The sequence below is a fragment of the Drosophila serrata genome, unplaced genomic scaffold (assembly GCF_035046125.1).
Source record: "Drosophila serrata isolate PLE 108 unplaced genomic scaffold, ASM3504612v1 contig_382, whole genome shotgun sequence".
Lineage (NCBI taxonomy): Eukaryota > Metazoa > Arthropoda > Insecta > Diptera > Drosophilidae > Drosophila > Drosophila serrata.
The window spans coordinates 6,603,945-6,626,267 of record NW_028257280.1 but is presented as its reverse complement, the minus strand read 5'-3'; the positions used below and the strand labels follow the sequence as shown (position 1 = coordinate 6,626,267).

The 22,323-nt window shown below is 39.7% G+C and overlaps 1 protein-coding gene across 1 annotated transcript in view; it reads right to left on the bottom strand.

The window, feature by feature from the left end:
• Window positions 1–1,623, bottom strand: part of osy (ABC transporter oskyddad) — a 49,403-nt gene extending 47,780 nt beyond the window's left edge. Inside the window, exon 1 of the mRNA XM_020955252.2 lies at window positions 928–1,623. The gene's annotated coding sequence lies outside the window, so the exon portion shown is untranslated. The remainder of the gene's footprint in view (window positions 1–927) is intronic.
• Between the last annotated feature and the right edge of the window lie 20,700 nt (window positions 1,624–22,323).

Below are 22,323 nucleotides of genomic sequence, written 5' to 3'. Positions count from 1 at the left end.
TATTTATGTATTACAAACAATATGTGTATTTTTAGAGGACAAAATTAAAACAATTATATTGATATCCTTTCAGGTCATTCTTATTTCATTCAGAAGCTTGTAAAGCAGTAAAGAAATCATTTCTGAACCTATAAACCATATACATAGATTTTTGATCGGAATCAACAGCTCAATCGATCTAGCCATGTCCGGTTAAAAAATAACATTTTCAAAATTTTTCGAAATTTGAAAATTTTATAAGGGGTTACATCGTTAAAATGTCAAAATGAAATTTTTAAATTGTAAAACCCAGTACACAGATTTGAAAGCGTTATACAAACTCGCACAGAACCGCTTTCCGAATTGAAATTAATGCATTTTTTGCTTAGTTATGAGATTTTTAAGCTTTAAGATGTCATATTAAAATGTATATAATTTTCCATTCAATAAAAACAAACATTTTAAGCTTATTTATGATCAGTTTTTGATTAGATCCTATGTTTCATGTACAAACTCCGAGGGTATTTAAACTTCGGTTGCCAAAAAGTTAGTTCCCTTTCTTGTTTTAAGCCATTTTGCCACACTTTTTTTTCGTTCGCATCTTCGTTTAAACAAAGTAAAGCAAAAGTCGGGTCGCTCACAAAAGTTCAAGAAACGTTAAACAAAAGAAGCCAGGGCACAAAAAAAAGACAAAAAAGAAAAGACGACTTCAGAGTCAGTTGGAGATTCAACTTCGGCTGACTTTGCATTTTAAAGCCGTTGCTGTTGACCTTGGGCCGCATAAATCGAATTGGAGCAGGTCGTTGACGAAGCTGCTTTTTATGGCTTTCGATGGGAAATTTAGGGCCCTGCATTATCTTGCTGCATCCTTGAGATGGTATCTTTTGCAGTGTGTGTGGGGGAATCCCAGAATCCAGTTTGGCCCTGACTGCAAAGATATATAATTACCTGACTTCCTCGGGGTTCTTAGCGTGTACTAGAGCTCTCTTCGTTGCAGTTGGCTGACTTTATTGCCACAGGAACACTGTTGCCACAATTTGTTATTATCTTTTTTGCTGTAATTTGTGTACTTTTGGTTTTGTTGTTAGTTGTTGTTTTTTTTTTTTTTTGTGATTTTGCTGACTAACTCTGTGGCTTTGCGGCTGGCAAAGTCAACACAAAAAACGTAAAGAACACGTTTGCTTTTAGTTAACCAGTTTTGGCAATGCCCAAAGATTGCGATTGAGCAAAGATTGAGTGAGCACGCACACACACTGCTGCCACTGGCAAATACACACACTTCAGCACACACACACACACCCACGTTTCGTATCTTTTACTTGCACAATTAGCCAACAGAAATTACCACACTTGAGATAGATTCGAAAGCTGCGCGCGCTGCAATCTCCGCCTTAACTTGGCTCATTCACAACTAGCCGCAATTTGCTCTGATTTATATGTGTCACCGATCGGTCGATCGTTGGTCGGCGGTGGGGGAAAAAACCCGCCAAAAAACACACAGAGTATGAAAAAATTGAATTTAAATTAAAACTCAGCTCAGGTTCGTTTCGATTCGTTCTCAGGCGTTTCCGCGTTTTGCTTCTCGACTCGCCGACGCTGTGAATTCAACTGATCGGCTGAACGCGGTTTTCTGCCCGCTGACAGATCGTTCAATTCGAGATATTCAAGACATTGGCAGCGACGTCGTCGGCAGCGTCAGCTTTAAGCAGCGCAGTCTCTTGTTTTTCTTAAAAAGTTGTCTAAACGACGCGTCTAAAAGATCAAAATAGTAAATGGATTGGTCTTGGTCTCTCCCACTGTTCCCAGTCTGGAATGCTAGTGGGAACAGTTGGCGTGCAGGTTGTGGTTCAAGCTGAGCTTGCTCAAGGTGATCCAGTGGCGATATAAGCTTTGATCTCTAGCTATATAGTGGGTTGGTGTCTCAGCTTTTGTTTATGTTTATTTTAATTATTTATAAATAGTTACTATATATATGTATATTCCTTAAACTATTTCAGAAAAGTATAAGGGGTTTTTTCCATATAAATAACTATAAAATTCTACACTATTTATATTTATATTTTAAGTTATTCCTATTATCATAACACATTTTAAACGGAAATTGGGCACATAGGTAACTTATATTTTAGGAAACTTATATTTTAATATTTTCATAGTAATTACTAATAAATTATTAATTATTAATTATTTTTATACCTTTGCCAGGTATTTTAATTTGAGCCTGAAGCCTAAAACCAGTGAAGGAGTCATTCCCGACCCTATAAATTATATATATTCTTGATCAGAATCATCAGCTGAATCGATCTAGCCATGTCCGGTTGAAATTTAAAATTTTGACATTTTGTCGAAAACTGAAAATTTTATAAGGGGTTACATCATTAAAATTATCAAAATTTGACAAAAAATTGACTTTGTTTAAATGCAAAATTAAGTATGCAGACTTGTTTGCCTTTTAAAATCCAACACAAAAATGGTTTCCGAATTGCAATTGATTTATTTTTAGCTTAGTTATGAAAGGTTGAACATTAGAACTTATGATCCCATTTTAACGAATCGAAATTCAGTTTACTTTTTTCCCGTTTTATTAAACTTGTTTGTAATAATTATATTTATAAACAACAAATAGGCGGACATTTCTGTTTACTTATTTAACTAAGTATATAATAATAACTTCACAAATTATGTATATTTATATGTGACTTTATTCTCCATAAATTCTGATATCGAACTATCCTCAATTTCCCCATAGAATTCCGCACTATTTATAGTGTATTTGTTTTATAATTCATTTCTAATGCAGTTTTTGCTGAAAGAACCTAGTCAGCCGAGAAACTTAATAAATGTTTATCATATTTTGCACTGTTTGGCCTCTGAAAAACCAACAACAAAGCCCCAACGATAACAACGACCCCCGACCTCTGCTCCCACGATGGGGCTTATGTGCGTTGGGCACGCAAATCGGTTATTAGCCATAATGCATACGTATTATATTCATATTCATATGCACATACTACATCTAGATGTATCTTTATACTTTTGATGGTGCATTTCTGCCGGCGGTCTGCCTGCCGGCCAACAGATAAACCCTCCATTCCCTTTTGTTCCCGGCGATAAGCGGCCCGAGGGCCATAGCCCATTTGTACTAAATAACTGACACAACAAAAGAACACAACGAGCGAACGGCAAACAAACTGTCTATTAGTTATTGTTGTTTGATTTGCAAAGCGTTTGTCATTTGTTAAATAAATTGATGGCCATTGCGGGCCCTCTTGGCAAATAGCAAGTAAATATGAAAAAGGGACGCAAGTGGCCGAAATGGCCAGGAGAGCTAATATTGGGTTTATGATTTAAGGCAGGCTCTCTCTCTATCTCTATCTCTCGGTTTAAAGTCTAAAGTAAACTGTCCTTCCATTGTTCGCAGTTCGGGATAAAACTTTAAAGCCCAAAAAGAAAGCCGTCAAAAGGCCTCAAAAGCAGAAGTAGCAGGAGCAGGAGCAGGAGCAGGAGCAGGAGCAGCTAAGCATGACAAACGCGTGGGCTGTGGATGTGGGAGTCCCCTCCATTATCCTCCGACAATCATCAGCTGTCAGTGCAGTGAGTTGAGACTTCAGCCACCAAAAAACGAGTCTGCAGTGTCACCGAAAAAAGGGAAGTAGTACCCAGGGAAAAATGAAATGACATTGACATTTTGAATAATGACGCTACACAATTTGAATGAGAACAGCACCGAAGGAAACTAAGCCCAGCTATTTAGGTTTTTTTCTAATCAAAATTAAAAGTAGTGAAGGCATTATTTATGTAGTGTTCAGTACAGAAATTAAACTCTTTAAAATATGTTTAATATCAGAAAGAAACATAAATACTATTTCTAGTAAATTAAAATATTTTTCACTCTGTACCATCATAAGGTCCCCGAGTGCAGAGGCCACCAGCAGGGGCTTCCAATTGGACTGGCTCCGCGGGAGCTATTCGCCAGCCCGCTGGCAGAGATTAGCTGCAAATTCTGAAGGATGTTCCGCCCAGAACATCTCAAGACGTAGCTCCATCTCCTCAGGATTCTGATGAAATCCCTGCTGCTCGGACTCCTTGGGATGGTCTTTCCTCGGCCCATCGACAATTGGCTGGAATTGTGCTGGGCTCGTGCCCAACAAGCGGGCACAGGACACTAATGAACAATGTCAAGGTGTTGTCAAGTGCATTTCACAGGGGAGAGAGAATGTCATTAGAGCCAGCCAGGTGACCCAAAAAACAGCACAACCCCCCTGTCCTTAAATGGCTAAATGGAGTAACAAAGCTCCGGCGAAGACGATGCCAAGTGGCCATAATCACAGAGGTGCAATTTGCAGCAGAAAGAAAATGCAGCGACCGTGCCAACAACAATAATAAATTCGCAGAAAAAGTGCCAAGTGCAAAGTAAAGACAAAAAATAGGAAAATATACAACAATAAGAATAGGAAGAAGAATGAAAATACTCAGCGAAGGGTAGAATAGTTGGAAAAACTAAAATTAAAGTTGCTCCGCGACTTCTCAGTACTGCAACTTCTTTTTTAATATGATTTTTTTAATCTCCAGAAAGTTGTTTCAACCATTTAGTCTTAACCCTGTATAAGGCCAATTTTATTTATTTGTTTATTTGTTTTTCTAAAGCATTATTTTAAAAAAAGCTTTAAAAAATGTATACTTTAAATTTCACATTGTTTATTATTTATTTCCTGTATAAACTTCTTCTCTTATTAATATCTCAAGATAGACAGCAAGGGTTAAGTTCGGCGTCGGTGAGTGTTGAAAAAACAACTTGAGATTGTAATTAGTTTTTGTTGCTTCTGGGTTTAACTTGAGGGGAAACTTTCAAATTGAACCAAAGACGCAGACGCCGGGCTGGGGGCCACGCCCTCCTCCCCTTCTTCCAGAATATTTTGCGGTTTCAACTTTTACACGCTGGTCGTCGCACCAAATTGCAAATATGTCTGCGAAAAATCTCATTAAGTATACGAAATGTGGTACGCGCAATGTCGCCGAAGGAAGGCGCTATAAAAAAATGCGAGAAGGAAAACCAAGAGCAAAATGAAAACTGGAAAAAGGAAAGTAAATAAAAATTATGAATGTCCTTTGCCCAGGAGCCCCAGCAAGCAAAAGTGAAAAGGAAAAGGAAGAACCCAAGGAGAACCTGGACTTTAAGTTCTCTGAGTTTTCTCTATCTCTGGCAACAGGTAACTCTGCCTATATAAGACTGGAAAACTCTGCCACGTATCGGTTAAAGGTCGACAGGAGTGCCTTTTTTTTGTATTTCCCAAAGTTCACTGAGGCTCTCGCGAGGTCATCTAACGAGCAGTTAGGGCTGTTGTCTAGGTCATTTCACTGGCGATGAGCCTTGTAATGCGCGTAATTTGCGGATGATGGGAACTTCCTGGCCACGTTTATGGAATTCCTTACAGTCCAAAGCCTCAAAATAATAGCTATGAAAAATATGCATTATGCTTAAAGCTAAAATAAAAATATTAAATAGGGATTTCTTGCCCTAAAATATAATTCTGGAGGCTAGGCTTGATACAACTTAATTAAAGCATATATTTCGTGTAATCGTTCTATACTATATAAAATAACTTAAAACTCTTTAGTTTCGAACTCACTTCTGGCTAATTTACCAGTAATCCAAACATTTAAGCCAAATTAAATGAAATTCCCCCGCATTAGCTGGCTGCTGACAGAAAATCTCACCTTGCCGCCACATTCCATTTCAACGCCAACGCAGACATTTAAAATATTTGACTTTATAATTTTCAAATTTCAATGTTTAATTAAACAAACTGGCTCAATTAAAATGGCGCACCAGCACATACACCAAACGAAAACGAAACGAAAAGCACAAAAACAAGAGTCAGAGCCAAATGGAAAAAAAGGAAGGCCGCAAAATTATTTCATTTGCAAAAGTCGCTTTCATTAGACGACTTGCTGCCAGCAGACGTCGCTCTCAAAGTCAAAAACGTTTTAACCTTTTAAGCGCCACAGTAATGCGACTAAAGCTGCCGTTTCGCTGGGTGGGAATGGGTGCTGGGTGAAGTGGCTAGATGCTGAAATGGGTGGCGGTGGTCGCCCTGAAAATAGGGCGCCGGATGCCAAGGACATGCCGCGGCACTCCTACTCCTGCTCCTGCTCCTGTTTCTGCCCCCCCTGATGATGCTGTCACTGATGGGCTTGCAACACATTGAGGTTACGCGAAGCGAAAGGAGACAGCCAGACAGACTTAGGTCTCGGATTTGGATTCAGATTCAGACACTCAAGCCAAGAGTTGTGACAGGACCTGAATGTGATATTGGGTTAGCGCAATGCCGTATATGCCGGTGTTATGCAGAGAAAATAATGTTGAACTGGAAATTAAATGATAATTTTGATCATTAAGTTGTTAGAAATATATCAAATATCATAACTCATAAGTATTACTAATAGTTGACAATAATATGTGCGTCTTTATTTGATATACTATTCCAATTTAAATTACATTTATTTTTTCCCAGTGCTCATATATCTAAAACTATAACTTAGAGAAAGAGAAATACCCTTCAAAGCCACACTTGAGGCAAATGATCAAAGACAATAATGCGCTACTACTGCCTCAGAGGAGGATTTGATAAAGCATGAAGCCTGAGAGAAGCCACAACAAAAGCCGACCAGTTCCCAAATATAAATAAAAAGTAATGCCTACACTCTGAGGAAGCTAGAGCAGTGGTCCTGCTAATTAGGCTTCAAAATACTGGCCTTGCCAGAGGCTTTCCCAGAAGTGGGCCTCGCTGCCTTAGTGCCTCGCCCAACATGGCGTATACGTGATGCTATGATAATCATGCTTATTTACAATAAATCTCGGCCAGGGGCTCTCCTTTACTGAAGTGTTAGGAACATCAACGCGCCCCCGTAGGCTGATGATTTATTTAATGCGTAATCTCTGCCAACGCCTCGCCAGACGAGCAAGAGAGAAATGTTATAAACATTATGATGACAGCACCTCAGACTATTATTATTGCTATTATTGTTATTATACCCTCGAGTTGAGTGCTTTGTTTGGCACCCTTGAAAATAATCAATTAATCGCGCCGGTTGCCAAGGCAAACTTTTTGAATCCCCTCAACTTTAGTTGGCTTCAGCTTCAGCTTTAGCTTTAGCTCGGGCGCTTTTTGAGTCACGTAATTAGCTTAGTCTGGACATCAATCAAAGGATTTGCTGCAGGACCAAGGAGGCCAAGATGGAGATGGGCAGATGGGCGGATAGGAAGCAACGTAAGATCCAAAAGACCCGTCAAGCGGATAAACATAAATCTGCAAAGTGTAAATGACAAAAGTTCCACAAACTGGAGGTGGCTGCAAGGAAGTGCCTCGTCCTTGGACGTCCTTGTTCGACTATTATTGCCGTTGTCATTATCATTAGAGGGCCACAAGAGCCGCCAACAATCACAGCTGCCGGTTACTGAGGTACAAGGTATCTCGGTATCTATATCTGTGAGATACACATCTCTATATATATATGTGTAGACTGAGGCGAGTTTTGACAGCCACCTAGGGAAGCCTGCTCGAGGACATAAATATTGATTGATTGTTGTCAAGCCTGCAGGTTATTCCTGTTGTTGTTCCATTAAGCGTGTGCGTGTGGGTTGTGCACGGAAAAAAAGGAAAGGATTTAAATTGTAAACTCAATAAAATAATTAAGAATTGTAGATGAACTTCACAAAGAACACTCTAATGAAGCTATCTTCCTTTCCTAGTTCCTCTTTGGCTTATATTATACTTGACTCTATGCTTTTTCCCAGTGTATATTTGCCTGAAGGTGTCAACAATTTGTGGCTTTAGTTGCGGCGACAACAAATGGAGAGGAGAAACTCTCCCACATTGATTCCTGTTCGAATTCCCTTCAGTCGCAAATTTATGTTTATTAGCTTGGACAATGTGGCAGACAGCTCTCGTATGAGGTATAAATAACTCCTTACACCTTACCTGCCCTGCACACTGCTTAATCCCTCTTTGGCACTCTATGCCGCCACGACTATTATTCATATATGGTTATGTCAAGTGATAAGCGTGTAAATTGCATTCAAGATAAGTTGGCAATCATCAATCATCGCTTAAATCGTCGAACCGGGACGAGGCGAGAATGGTAAAAGCCAGACGGTTGTCGGTTTGGCGATAAATTTTTAACGATACCATACCAATGCTCATATAAATATATATATTTATATACAGGGAGGACAAAGGAATGACAGCTTCTGCCGGAATGTCGCTCAAATGCAATCAAATTGAAAATCAAACCGATGAAGACATTTTGGCCGCAATGGAGCTAAGTGGGCGAGCTGCCACGCCCTTTGTTGCACTTGCTTCGCCATTTAACCCCCATTGAGTGCGGCAAAAAGCAGGTGCACAAAGGGAAATTAGTATCAGAATTTAAAAAATTTTAAAGGTGACAAAATTGGATAAAATATATTGATATTATGGTAAGTTATTTAAAAAGAAACTAACTATATAAATTATTTAAGTTAATTATATGAGAAGTTTTATAAATTTTTTCCCGTGTTTTTAGAAGCCGGAATTCAATGGTCTAAACGAAAGTACAAAAAACACAGCGACCAACTCAATAGGATTTACATTTTCCAGCTATTGAACATGGTTGCTGGTGCTGGGGGGGAAAGGTCTTAAAGCATGAATGGGAGGTGGCACCGAAGCTTCCAAGAAAAGTCATGAGGACATGGACGTTCGAATTGAAGGAGGAGAGGATGGGTGTTCCGCCAGGATTGGGGGCAAACCAGTTAAGTCAGCATGTCTCTGGGTCTCTGGGAAAAGCTAGCGAACAAAGACCAGGGCAAAAAATGTAAAAACTATTAAGCGGCATTAGCCGCGCGTTGCGCTTTGTATTTTCCGTTCACTCCCCCCCTCTTTCCCCCTTTTGCCACTCGATTTGGGAACCCCTTTTATCCTTTTAACCGGATTCAATGCGCTACAAATCACAGGCCAAATATCAGGCATTGTCGACTCTGGCAAAGTGCTTGCACTCGAACAGCAAAAGCATTATGTTTATTATAATAAAGCTATTTGGGTTAGGAAAATGTAAAAGAAATTTACCAAAATGTACTTGTTTACCAGGAAATATAAATCTTAAAAGTATGGACTTTCATTCTTTTTTAAATGTAACTAATTCCAGCTTCTACAATTGTATTTAAGGGAAGCTAGCAGAAGAATGGTATATATTTCTTAGGGTAAGCAAGTATTCCTCTTTGCCCAGTTTAAAGAATTTCCTTTGCTTTTTTTTGTGCCTCGCTGTGGCTACGGATTCTGGCTCTGTTCATGGTGTTTCCCGTCGAACTTTTGATCGAATGTCAAGTCATTCAAGTCAATGTCGGTCGCTTGGTTGAGTCTGCCATGACCATTCCGCATCCACTTCCACTTGATCCCTGCTCCCTCGTCCTCCTTCCCGGCAATTTCCTCCATTCTTTGGCCGCGCGCGAGCATTAAGCCATTTTTTCCCCTTCTGCATCCGGATATATGTACATATATATATATGGGCATCCTTTGAAGCCGTAGGAGCCGCAGGACGATGGGCGATAGACTGTGGACTGTGTGGACTATGGACGGCAGACTACGGACTGGTTTCTGCTGCTTGCAAATCTAATTTCATATTTTATGAAGTGCCGCACAGTTTGCGGATGCCCCGCCCCCCAATTTGACGCCTTTTATTTCACCTGGCCATGGCCGCTTCCGTTTGCTGCACTGCAAAATCAATTGTTGAGCACATAAATTTGTTAGCACGAAAATTGCACCGTTGGGTAAAATTTATTTTTAAAATGCATTCGCCGAGAAAAAGGGTCGAAGGCCAACCACAAATGGTGAGGACCGGAAAATAGCATTGACAGCGCATCGATTGGCATTGTATGTAGTCAGCACTTTCGGCTCTTTCATTAGAGCCCAACTTTGCAATCAGTCTGAACTCTGAAAACTTAACAAGAAAAATTCAAATAATATATCTGAAAAATAAATAAAGATTTGGTTATAAATAAATAGTTGGCTTGCTTTTAATTTAAATCGAATTTTAGAGTCATTTTAATCCTCTTATCACTATGTACGTTTTTTTGGTTTCGCTTTTACTCAGTGTAATTTTGTTAAGCAAATAAAATTATTAAATATGAAATATTTCGTGCTTCAGCTATATCTGGGTTAATACCAAGTGCAAATGGCTTGTGCAGAAAAGAAATGCGAATATTTTGCAGCCAAATGTCTCGGGGTGTGAGCAACAATTTATCTGCCGGATAAGAGCTACGGACGGAATGGGGAGCAGTTGAAAGGTAGTGGCATTAATGTTTTTGCATGGCACTCACCGAGAAGGGACGAGGGGCGGCTAGCGGCAGCGGCAGCGGAAACGGAAACGGCAACAGCAATGGCGACATTGTTGAGAACATGCACGTGAAACTTGTTACACAAGAACTCCTCCTGCTGAAGACGAACACTCGGCAGCTGCAATACAAGTGCCGGTTCAACGCCGGGGCATGCAAGAAATCTTAACAAAAGCGGCAATTCATTTTAGCATTCCTAGGATCCAGAAGACGTGCACCTGTCATGTGTGTGGGTGTGTGTGTGAGGGAGTGTGCGATAACGATGAAGAAAAGGTGTGTTTTTGGGGTCGGAAGCGGAGCGGTACGGGAGGTCAGCCAGTGTCAAGCGATACTCGGCACCTTGGGCAGGCAGCCAAGTGCTTGGCAATATGCTAAAAGGGCAGCTGCCTGGCAAAAGGATGCATTCAAAAAGTTAAGCGCACAAATGAGATAACTGCAAGCGAAGGAGGTACTGAAATCTTATGCAATCCTTATACAGTAAGGAACCTTTCAAGATGCTTCTCTTCAAGGTAACACTTGCTTCAGCGAGTCCTTTATGATACTCATTTCAATGGAATTAAAAGGGAATATATGAAGAAATGGAAGCTGACAGTGGCAGATCACTTAGGAGGGACATTGTTTTAAATCACAGAAAAGGATACATTTCTTGTTGTTCTATTTGTATGCTATAGCATTAGAATATTTAAGAAAATAATTCAAATAGAATATATACTTTATAGTTAGAAGTTTTGACTATGATTTACTGTACTTGCATGGCTGGGTGTGTCTAAATGGGAAGCTCTCTTACGTGACAGCTGCGATTTGCCTCAGTTGCGACTCTGGCAACCAAAACAATGTGGGGTATTCAGTCAAAGCTCTGGCACCAGAAAGGGGGCTATGGGGGTGGCTCTGTGGCACGTGGACTATTCCACCACAAAGGCTGGAAAACGCCTCCTTTGGCTATCACTCAGCAACCGAGCGACATTCAATTGAAATGCGCAATGTGTGTTCGCGATCGAAAACAAGAACACCCATTCATGGCAAATGCTTAGCAAATGGGGGGAACACTTGGCCCCCATTGCATTTTCGGCCGTTTTCGTTCTCATCTGACCGAGTGTCAATTGCACGATGGCCTCAGATGACACACACACATCGCAGTCCACAATCCCAGATCCCGAAATTCGTATTCCGCCGTATAATCGCATAGATGTCAGACCGCAGAGCCAATGGGTTGGAATTACACACGCATTGACCGAACTAAACGGCCCGTAACCCGGCTCCATTTCTCTATTTCATGGCCAGCAGTGCTGCAGTCGGATGCTGCTGCCAAAAACTGTTGCAGATCTTCTCCAAGCGATTACCGCGACAAAAAGTACACAAAGGACGATGTGGTTATAATTGCTCTGTCAGAGAGTTACAGCCGCCAGATAAGCCAAGTCGAGCAAGGCGACATGCTTGTTTTCAATGATTGCGGGCCAAAGTTTAACATTTCGGAAGAGAATGTGGTAATAAAAGTTGGTAATAAATTGGAACAATTTACAAGGCTTTCTTATTTAAATGAAAGCGTGAAATTGGAGTTAAATAAGGTATAGTTTTTACTGAGATTTTTGCTTGCTTTAAGATTGCTTATATGTAGAATGTATCCCTTTTTTTCTCACCTCTCCACACTAGTGTTGCTCCCATTTAAAATTCAAAAGCAAGCAATAGAAGGCAGCCTTGCTCCATTCCATACAGTTTTCATCGCTTGACACCAGTTTAATGCGGTGCTAGATGGTCCTGCTCCATGTCCCCTGTGCAGCGAATACAACTGCAGCTAACCGCTGCTGCGGACCATTTAGGAAATGAGCCATAAAGCGGCGCTGCGATGAAACCACCAGTCGTCGTCGTCGGGAGACCGAATTCTTGGGAAATGCCAAAATTGGCCCAGACAACTGCACTTTGGGCCTGAACGGCGAACACCGAGCAGTGGATCTGCCTCGTATGCACTCAATTTTTGTCACTAGCCCTAGTGTTTTGCCTTTGCATGCATAAGTAGCCATTTAGTGTTGTTATGCTTATTACATGTGCATACACACACAACACACACCATACAGAGCCACACCAGCCAGACGAAGAGTCAACTGTCGTCTGGTGTCTCCGGCGGTTAGGCCCATTTCTCAGTAGTCTGCTTAAGTGCCGAGCCGTCTACAACCATATAACTACTGGCATTGCACTTGGGGAAAATGCCTTAAAAACTGTTTAAAAAAAACAAACTAGATAAAGGTGTCAACTAAATAAAAAGATGTTAAGGCTGCTAAAGAACAATAAACATCAAAAAGGCTTACATACCTTCACTATCTCCAAGAGCTGAATTCCTTTTTCTTTCCCTTCATTTCTAGTGTATATATGAATTTTAAAGTTAATTTTAATATTTTTTTTTCAAATGCATACAGGTTTTCTCTGTGTAAATGAACATACAACAGGGAACATCACCAGCGACAGCAAAAGCAACAGCAACACTAACAACGTCAGACAATTTCCATTTTTGTGTGCAGCTCATAAACCTTCAACTTTAGCTTCGGCAAGGACATTATGCAGGTGTCCTTACATCAACGTCCATGTGAATGCTGCTCCTTGATATTTTTATGTGAATTTATGTTTTTGATTAGTGCCGGGCCTGACCTGACTTATGCATGCAATTCAGCTTTAGCTTCAGCTTCGGTGTTAACTTCAGTCCCATAGCATTGGGCTTAGACTTTCATTTGCTGTGACTTTAATAAATTTAACGCAAGTGCGAAATACGGAAACGGAAGAGTGTTCCAAGGAACTCCATATTGTATTATGGAAAAAGGAGAAATGAAGAATTTAAATGAAATGTTTAATAGTTTATTACAAATAAGGAATGAATGAAAAACGAGTTTCTTTATATTTTTAGAATTTATTTATAGAATTTCCCATTTAAAGAGATGCTCTAAAACTAGCTTTTTTCATATCAACCATATAAAAAGTAAACACTTGACATAAAATAGTTTTTATACTACCAAAACCTTAACCCACAAACAAGTAATACATCTCGTTTCAAACTTTAATAATTTATTTGTGAATAGAAAGCGAAATCCAACTCGGGAACAGCTTGAGCAATCTATGACAAGTCTCCCAAGGGCAGCACCACCCCACTTGGAACACTGTGACCCAGGCTCCCAAGTACTCCGCTCCACTCCAGCCCGGCTCATCTTGTTTATGGGCTCGTAAAGCAGCGTGCCTACTTTGGGCTTATAATTCAGCCTCGACTCGACTCTCGAGTCTCAGAGACCTCAGTACCCCAGTACCCAGTCCCCGGTCCCCAGTCCCCAAGTTCCCCTCATCACGCACTGATTTCACAGATCCCCACAAGGCTGCCCGAGTGTGTGTGCGTGTGTATGAGCCGGGCGGGCTGTCACATTTACATATGGGCTGGGACTTATGTGCTCTTGTTTTTCTTTCACTTGTTTTCATTTTCAGCGCTCGTCCTGCTCGCTGCAGTGCTGCAAAGTATGCAATGAAAAATGAAATTTATGCATTTCACCTAATAGAGGTGCACAAATGCAGCACATAAACTATTTAAACAGCTCTGCGGGCAGTCGAAATTTATTTAAATCTAAGCAAAAAGAAGCCCAACAGAACACGCAAAACGCACACAAATATTTCAATATTTATTGCCTGGCCTAAAAGACCAGTTAAATAATTTAAAATGTCAAATGGCGAATAACAATCCCCTCCCGACTGGCTTAACTGTAGTGTGTGTGTGTGTATGTGTGCAGGAAATGCCAAAAAATTACAAAAAAAAAAATATATAACTGCATAAACATTTAAATAGGTTTTCTGGTTTTCTGGTTTCTGCCTAAGCTCCCTGCGGCATATTGATTTGTTCGATTTGTTCCGTTCCAGATTTATGCAATCTGTGCGGAGTTTTGCTTAAAACCAGGATATCTGCGGAAGGCATGTCCCTGAACTGCCACTTAAAATTTATTTATGCGCAACACACAAATTTAATTGCGTTTTCCAAAGTCCTTTGGCGTCGCTTCTGTCCTTGCACAATAACTAGTTTATTTAAGCATTGTTCCATCTCCGCTGAAGGGAGATAACATAGCTAAAAGAAAAAAAGCAATGGAAAACTGAGCAGCAGCAGGGCATGCGTTGAAATGAAGAAATGAAATTTTCATTGTTTCCCGCGCCCCAAGTGTTTGAAAAAGTGTCGCATTTTGATTGCGTTTTTCCTTACATTAAACAGGGTTTGGGCGTTCTTGGTCACGCTCCGTTGGCTAGGTATCCCTTCGGATCCCCTCGGAGCTCGGCTCCCTTGGACCGGCATCCCTTTGAAGTACTCACTCCCGGCGTATCAGGCTTCGGGCTCCATGCCTTTAGCCTTAACACTGCCAGTTCCTCGTATCCTTGCACACCTCGCACTGTAGTCGAAGGTCCTTGTCAGCGGTGCCGAATGCCACGCCCACTGTCACGGGTTGTGCGAACGCGTGGCCAAGTCATCTTTAATTCATGAAGCCAAGTTTTTTGTTTCCCGCTTGCATTCCGCTTCTGTTTTTTGTCTGCTCCGCAGATTTCACTCTATATGATTTTAAAGAGGGAGCTCTCTGGTCTTAGAGACTTATTTGTAGTCGAATAATTCCCCAATTGATGGCATAATTTCATAGATACTTGGTTTTCATCTTTTAAGGAATGAGATAAATAAGTAAAAGTATATTTAATCCTACATATTAAACTGAAAGAACAATATTAAGTCATTCTAGAGAGCTCTTAAAGGTGAGGTTTTACTGACAAACTCTCAAACAAAGCAAAAGTAGTAATAATAGTTCCCTAAAGCTCTTAACTTTACCTTCAATCAGTCTTTAAACTTTCTCTCCTCCCCTTTTTCAATTTCAACCAAAAACTCTCTTAGCCGATAAACAAGTCACCAAAATTCATTGAAGCCCAGCCCAAAAGAAACCGTTTTCATTCTCCAGCCATCAAAAAATAAGGAAAACAAAACTGACAATGAGTTTGCATTGTTAACGCGGCAGCGGGAAACGCGGCAACGTTAGCCGCAAAAGGCGTTCAAGCTCGCAGCTTACCTAGTGGCCGGGTGGGCCGTTGGGCAGGTCCTTGAACGCTTCAACACCTGAAGCAGCAGCTCGGGACTTTGCTGTCGTTCGCCTTCGTCTCGGTCTCCGGACGTATCCTTTTCCTTACTCCTGCGTTTTGCCGTTGGCTGCGGCAAACGAGTTGTAAATATTTATTTATACGCGCAGCGCGGTTTACAAACTGAATGGCTAGCCAACCCGCACCGCTGGAAGCCACCAGAAAATCCAGCTAACCAACAAGTCAGTGTTGTCAAGTAGGACTAGAAGAAAGTAGCTAAAAAGATTATTAATTAAATAAATTCTATGTCATGGAAATTTAAGGTTTCTAGTACGAACTACAAGAATGATTTGGCAAGGTAAATGATTAAGTTAATTCAATTAACTATCAAGTTCTATCTTTAATAATATAAAATGTGTCGTTTTATTCCTGCTATCATTATTATACTTCATAAATCTTAAAGTACTTGTATCTTAATCTGCAAAAGTCATGAAAAATCTCAAACTAATTCATCGGGAAAATAGCAAAACTGTCTGCTCTCAACTCAAAGCTCAACCCAGTAACCCACCTAGATCCCTTCTGGCTGCCTGGATGGAATTTTGATTTAGAATTTCTTGCCCGGCAGTGGCTCGACTAACTAACTAGACTGGCAGCTCGAGGATTTTTAGTTGTTCGCTGTGGTGGCCATCAAAATTGAGAGTTGGGCGACGTCACGTCACTGGCAGCATTTTTATTCGGATTTTGTGGTTTTTATTGCGGCAGGAAGCGCGTTCGTTTCCTACTGTCAGCAGTTCACGTTGCTGCCTGCCTTGATGTTTTTCCTCACGAAAGGTATGTCCTCTTTTTTTTTTGTTGTATTATTTTTTATTTGTAAAATTTTTTCCCCCTTTTTTTGTAGCGGCTCAACAACATCTGGCGACCACTAAAATCATCATCAGGCGGCGGCAGATGCTGCAGATGGTGCAGCCGGAGTTCCATCAGAACATAATCTATGGGAAAAAATCTAAACGAGCTTGGGTCTAAATGTGTGACAAGTCGCGCACTTTTATTATGAACATTGAAGGCCGTTAACCCAAGTTCAGAAAATGCTTGCCACTACACTGAAATGCATGTGAAAATATTTAAAAAATATATATGAATACTTACAACATGTTTAACCTACTAACTACATTTTGTTAATAATTTTTTGGATTGAGTTTTGCTTGTGTTTCAGTTCAGGTACTGACTTATTAATACCTTGAAATATATTAAATACTTTTAAATATATTCCCCCATTTTCTTGTAGGTGTATAACCCTTTTCAACTCATTCTCTTGGCCGATTCAAATGCAGTTTTACAGTTCGCTGAGTGAAAACTTAAGCGTTTTTATGCACCCACACATCCTAGCAGGTGCACCGCCATTTTTGTGTTGTGACAGCAATTTTTCCCATCATAAAGTCGGAGGTTGGTCAGTTTGTCAGCGCATAAATGCAGTTCTAAGCTAGTTTCGCCACTCTGTCCTTTTTTATTATTCCTCTGGCACTTTTTTACAATATGCAAACGTGGCTTTCGTCCTGGCCACAGTTTTAGTTGATTTTCGTTGAGAATATATATCTTTTTTTTGTTGCTGTGGGGGCTCAGCCTGTTTCAGTTTGGTGGATATGCGGCAACAATTTGCCACAGGATTTTAATGGAAAATATACAAAACCACAAAATATTTAATTCAATTTGTATATCGAAAATGGCTCTTTAACAATTGCTATGTGTGATTTTTATACCCTTGCAAAGGGTTTTCTAATGCAGTCAGAAGTTTGTAATGATGTGAAGGAATCATTTCCGACCCTATAAATCATATATATTCTTGATCAGAATCAACAGACGAATCTTCCTAGTCATGTCTGAAGAAAATCTATTTTTTTTTCAAAAATTTGAAATTTTTAGAAGGTTTTACATCATTAAAATTGTCAAAAATTGGTAAAATTTTGAATTTTCTGAAATTTAAAAATGAGTATGCAGATTTATTATTCTAGCAAAAACTTACATGGGAATGGTTTTCGAATTAAATTTAATGCATTTTTGTCTTAGCTATGAGGTTTTTAAACTAAGATATTTCGAAAAAATTGTCATATTAAATTACCAATTTAAAAAATGTTATGATTGACTCCAAGGATATATACAATTCGGCTTTTAGAAGTTAGTTTCCTTTATTATTACTTTATAAACCATATGCACAGTGGCATTTTTAATTTATTTTCAATTGTTTGAAATAAAAAGTGACTTTTTAAATCAGTTTCATTTACAAAAAGTAGAAAGTCAGCTAACTAGACTTATTATATTTTATGTATAGCTTTGCTTTGAAGTGCCTTTTCTTTGCTAAACTTATAATGAGAAATTTAATGAAATGTCATTCTAGCAAAACTTGTTATCTCTGTTAAATGTTCATACATTTTAAAGGCAAAGTGAACAAGTTAGGTTTCCTCTAAAGCCCTTGGAATAATTTAAATCGTTTTTCCCTAGCATATGGTTACCAATTTTCTTTGCTACTTGGTACGTATATACATATATGTATGTATCTCTTGTATCATGGCTGGTATGTAACCACTCCCCCGTTCCTTAATGTAGACGCGAAATTCCTTCAGGCATTTGTCTATGTGGCGGCTAATTTATAACTTGGTGACAGTTTATATGTCGCTTGTGGGTCGCTACGCGCTCTCAGTCAGCTATAAATCCATATTCCGCAAACGTTGGCCGCTCCGCCCGCCGGCTGAATGCCGCAGATGTCGACAAAAAATAAAGGCCATAAAAGCATAAAGTTGCATATATTCACCAAAATGAATGAAAAGCAAGAAGGATGAAAAAAGAGGCCGCTCCTCCTGTTATTGTTATTTCTGCTGTTGTTGTCTGCCGGAAGTCGGAAACCATTTAATTTGCTCATGTGCAACTGGGGCTCTCGTCCTGCGTTCCTGGCCTCCCAGTGCGAGTCCTCCGGCTGTCGCTGGCCCAGCTGACATGTTTCCTTCTCCGGTCCCTGTCCTTTTTATTATTTCTCTGTGTTTTTTACTTTCATATATTTTTGTTTGGCGAATTTTAACGCGAAACATTTAATTCGGGGCAAACGAGTTAAGAGTAAAGTTTTGTTAAGTTTTTGTCGAGCGTCGAGCGCACGGCAAAAGAAAAACAAACGCGGCAAGTGACGGGGGGAAAGTGCCTCCGTTGAACCCAAAAAGCAGCCGGCAACATTTATTTATTTTGCTACTGCCGAGGAAGACCCCAAAGGACTCGGATCCTTTGCGTCTGTCAGTCTTTTACATACAAAGTCTTGTGCGCAGAATTTTAATTTGCAATTAAATGCAGCCCACAAGCAGCTTTGCATCAAAATGCCAACTAGGGGGCGTGGAAAACGCTTGAGTGGGCCGAACTGTAGGGGTTCAAGGGTAACGGGGAAAATTGCTTGGGAAAATGGGGGCCCTAGAACAGGTGTGTGTGTGTATATATATGGGTGAGGTTCTTGGAGAAGGAGCTGCAGCTAAGAGGAATACATTCCGTTTAGTCTCAGTGCAGCAGCAGTGCCACGCCCATGCCCTACCTACCCCGGCTTTCCACCGCCCACTCATCCATCGCCGGGAAAGCTGCAGCTTAAGTATTTTCAACGAATGCGAATGTTTGAATTAAAACTTTGTAATTTCCCTTGTTTCATTTCATTTCGTTTTACTTGAAATTCATTTCTACGGTCTTACCCACGACTCTCCCCCTATTTATTCATCCTTTACCCCCGTCGCATCTCTCTCTCATCCGCTGCTCGTCCTGATCGTCCTGGCTCTCCTCTCTGTTTTCATTTTCTTGACTTTTGTTATGGTTGTTGCTATACACATAAAATGGCCACCACTCATCCATCTCCCGTCTTCAGGTTGGTTTAGCATTTTCGGTTTTGGCTTTGGCCTGCTTGGAAAACCGGAGAAATATGCGGGGAATACACTTGGAAAATTTTAATTTAATTGGAAATTGTAATGAAATTTCTATGACAATTAACTATGATGCTATGCATTATAAATGCTTTAAAATATCTTAAACTTTTGTATAAAATCTCCAACAATATGGAGTTTTTTTTCAACAATTAATCTAGAGATAATATTTCTGGGAAGAAGAGTAAAATTTAGTTTTAGAACAACACTTCTTTCTTTAAGAATAAAATACATACATAAGAGTAATCTTTAAAATAACAATATATGCAATATAAAATACCCATTAAAATATTTATATATTAATACCCCAGTTTATATTATTTTTCCCCGTGCATAGATAAAGAAATGGACAAGAGGAAAAGCCAAAGGGATACCGTTGGCGTTTGGTCGCCTGGGACAACCGTCGAATGCATTGGAGGGCACTTTTCCCCTTGTCCCTGCCTCCTGGCAGGCACTAAAACTTGCCTTTTGCCGTCAAAGTGCAATTTGTTCTGGGAACTGCAATTGCAGAACGTTCCGCTCCTCATGCCGCAGTGCTTCCGACTTGTCAGACTTTAATTTGTTTACGCTTTTCGCAATTCGCCTTTTCTCTTGGCAGCTGGCAAAAGCTGTTATAATTGAACTAAGCCCAGCGGAGGCTTTCAATTGTCATAAAATGAGTTTGGCAACAAGGTTTTTTTCTCCTTCTGCCTTTCAAAATCCCTTAAGCCCCTTATGAAAACTGACGCCCCACTAACATTACATTAATTTATAATCCCATAAAGCTATTAAGTTTAACACATAAGCGAATCAAATTTAGTACGCTCTCCCTCCTGCTACGACGAACCGCTTTAATTAATTGAATCCTTGAATGGGCTTAACACTCACTTAACACTCACTTCGGCTGCATTAACAGAGTTTCTGCTCGAGAGCAAATACTTTTGACTTGCACTGTTGCCGCTTTAATTAACTGTCGGGCTTACAAACAACAAAAAAATATATTAATCAAATAGGCAGACAATGCAGGATGTCTCCTCGACAGGGATTATCAACCTGGAAACATTATGATGGCCCCGTAAAGAGAATGCACAAGCACGAGCAAGAAAATCAAACATTAATTTTCATTAGTAGGATAAGCTAGCAGACAACAGGTACACTTGGATAATAATTGTGAAGGGAAAGTAATTGGAAACAATAAGGTTAAAGATTGGTGGAGAGATTAACTTATAGACTAGAAATATTTAAAAAATAATATAATGTAATATATATCAATTGTTATTTCTTACTTATAGTAGAACTCACAATATATGTTACATACTACCAATTAAAGTATAAAATTTTGTATAAAATATATCTTAAATCTCCACACTTTCAGTGCACACACTCTCACATTTCAGTTAGCATCAAAATTTGTCGGCAATGGCCATTCGAATTTCTGAAACTCAACCCGGGGGCTTAATAACTGTCCGGCTGAATTATAAATGAATATGTGAGAAGGAAGGATCAAGTGCTGACCCATAGCCTTCACCCTCCCAGCCTGCCTATTAAAATATAGGTACACTTTAGACATTTGATTCCTGACACAATATGCATATTTTACTGAAAATTGGTCAGTATATTTCTGAGAATTCAAATTTCAATTTAAATGAAATGCGAAGCGAATTCTGCCTGCTCATAATGTTACCTAATTGAAAGAGGCCTTAACCAGGAGAAATTAAAGGGAGTGGTTAATCAATTTTGAATCAGGTACAACTTGTGGTGTTAAACAAGGATAACTTAATTAGCAGAAAGTGAGGAAAGTGATTTTGCTGAAATCATAGCTAAGGTTAACTATATTTAAAAATACTTATCTATATAATTTCGAAAAATATATAATTTTAAACATAGTTTACTATTTAAAATACTTACAAAAATGTTTACCTTACTCCACACCATTTAACCTAAGTAAAAACAACAGAGTTTTATCAAGTCGGCGTAGGGTTCTTTATGTTTTACCCACACCCAAACTTCGCCATCGTGTTGAGTGAGATAATATTTGGCAAAAACACAAAGCAAAGGATATGAGAACTTCGGCTCAGATATCTTCATTTACCGACTGAGAGTTGTTGTTTAATTTTGTAAATTATTATGGCACTTACTTAAGGGCATTCCGAGAGCAAGGACATTCAAGGGGGTGGCAGTATGCGTGCGACATGTGCGCAGCGTTTGACATTAGCGCCAAAGCTAACATGTAACCAGTTTCCGGCCAGAATAAGCTTTTCCTTCTGACCAAGAGCCTGCTGTGGTTAGAACTACAATGGTGATCAGAATAATAGTAACAATAACAGCTTAAAGCTTGATAATTTATAGTAAAAAGGGAAACATCTTGTACAACATTCTAGTTGAATTATTTACCTCGAAGAAAGGGTACTTTTTGTATCTTTTTTTGCACTCATTTTAAGCCATTTTAGTGGCCATTATTTTGACCCTCACTGTATGTGAGTGGGTGTGCGTGTTTAAGTTTTATGTCTACATCGGCTGAGCCTGTGCAGCTTTAGTGCTGAACTAAGTAAATTTTAGTGCAAATGAGCAGTCGGGGGTAGCGCAGACGAGCAGTTTGGTGCCGGGCTGAGAACCAAGGGCCTGGCATAATCATAATTAAATAACTTTTGTCACAATGCCAAATAAGCCTCATATTCCGGGGTGCACATCATTTACGTGAATTTACGTACACACATGCCCGGCAGCAGAAATGCTTTCATTAGGCATTCCAATGCCAAAAAAAAGAGCCTCGGCACAAACACTTCCACGGAGGAAAAATAATGGAGCAAAATAAGAAAAAACCTTAGCGCAAATGTGCCAAAATAATCCGCTTAAATAAAATGCCAAGAGAAATTCTTTCTCTGTCTCTTTTGGTCGCATCCAATGGGGTGCAGCAGCAGCAGTCGCATCCTCCATAAGTCCTTGTGCCACTTCTTTGTTTTGTTTTATTTGGTTTTGTTTAGTTTG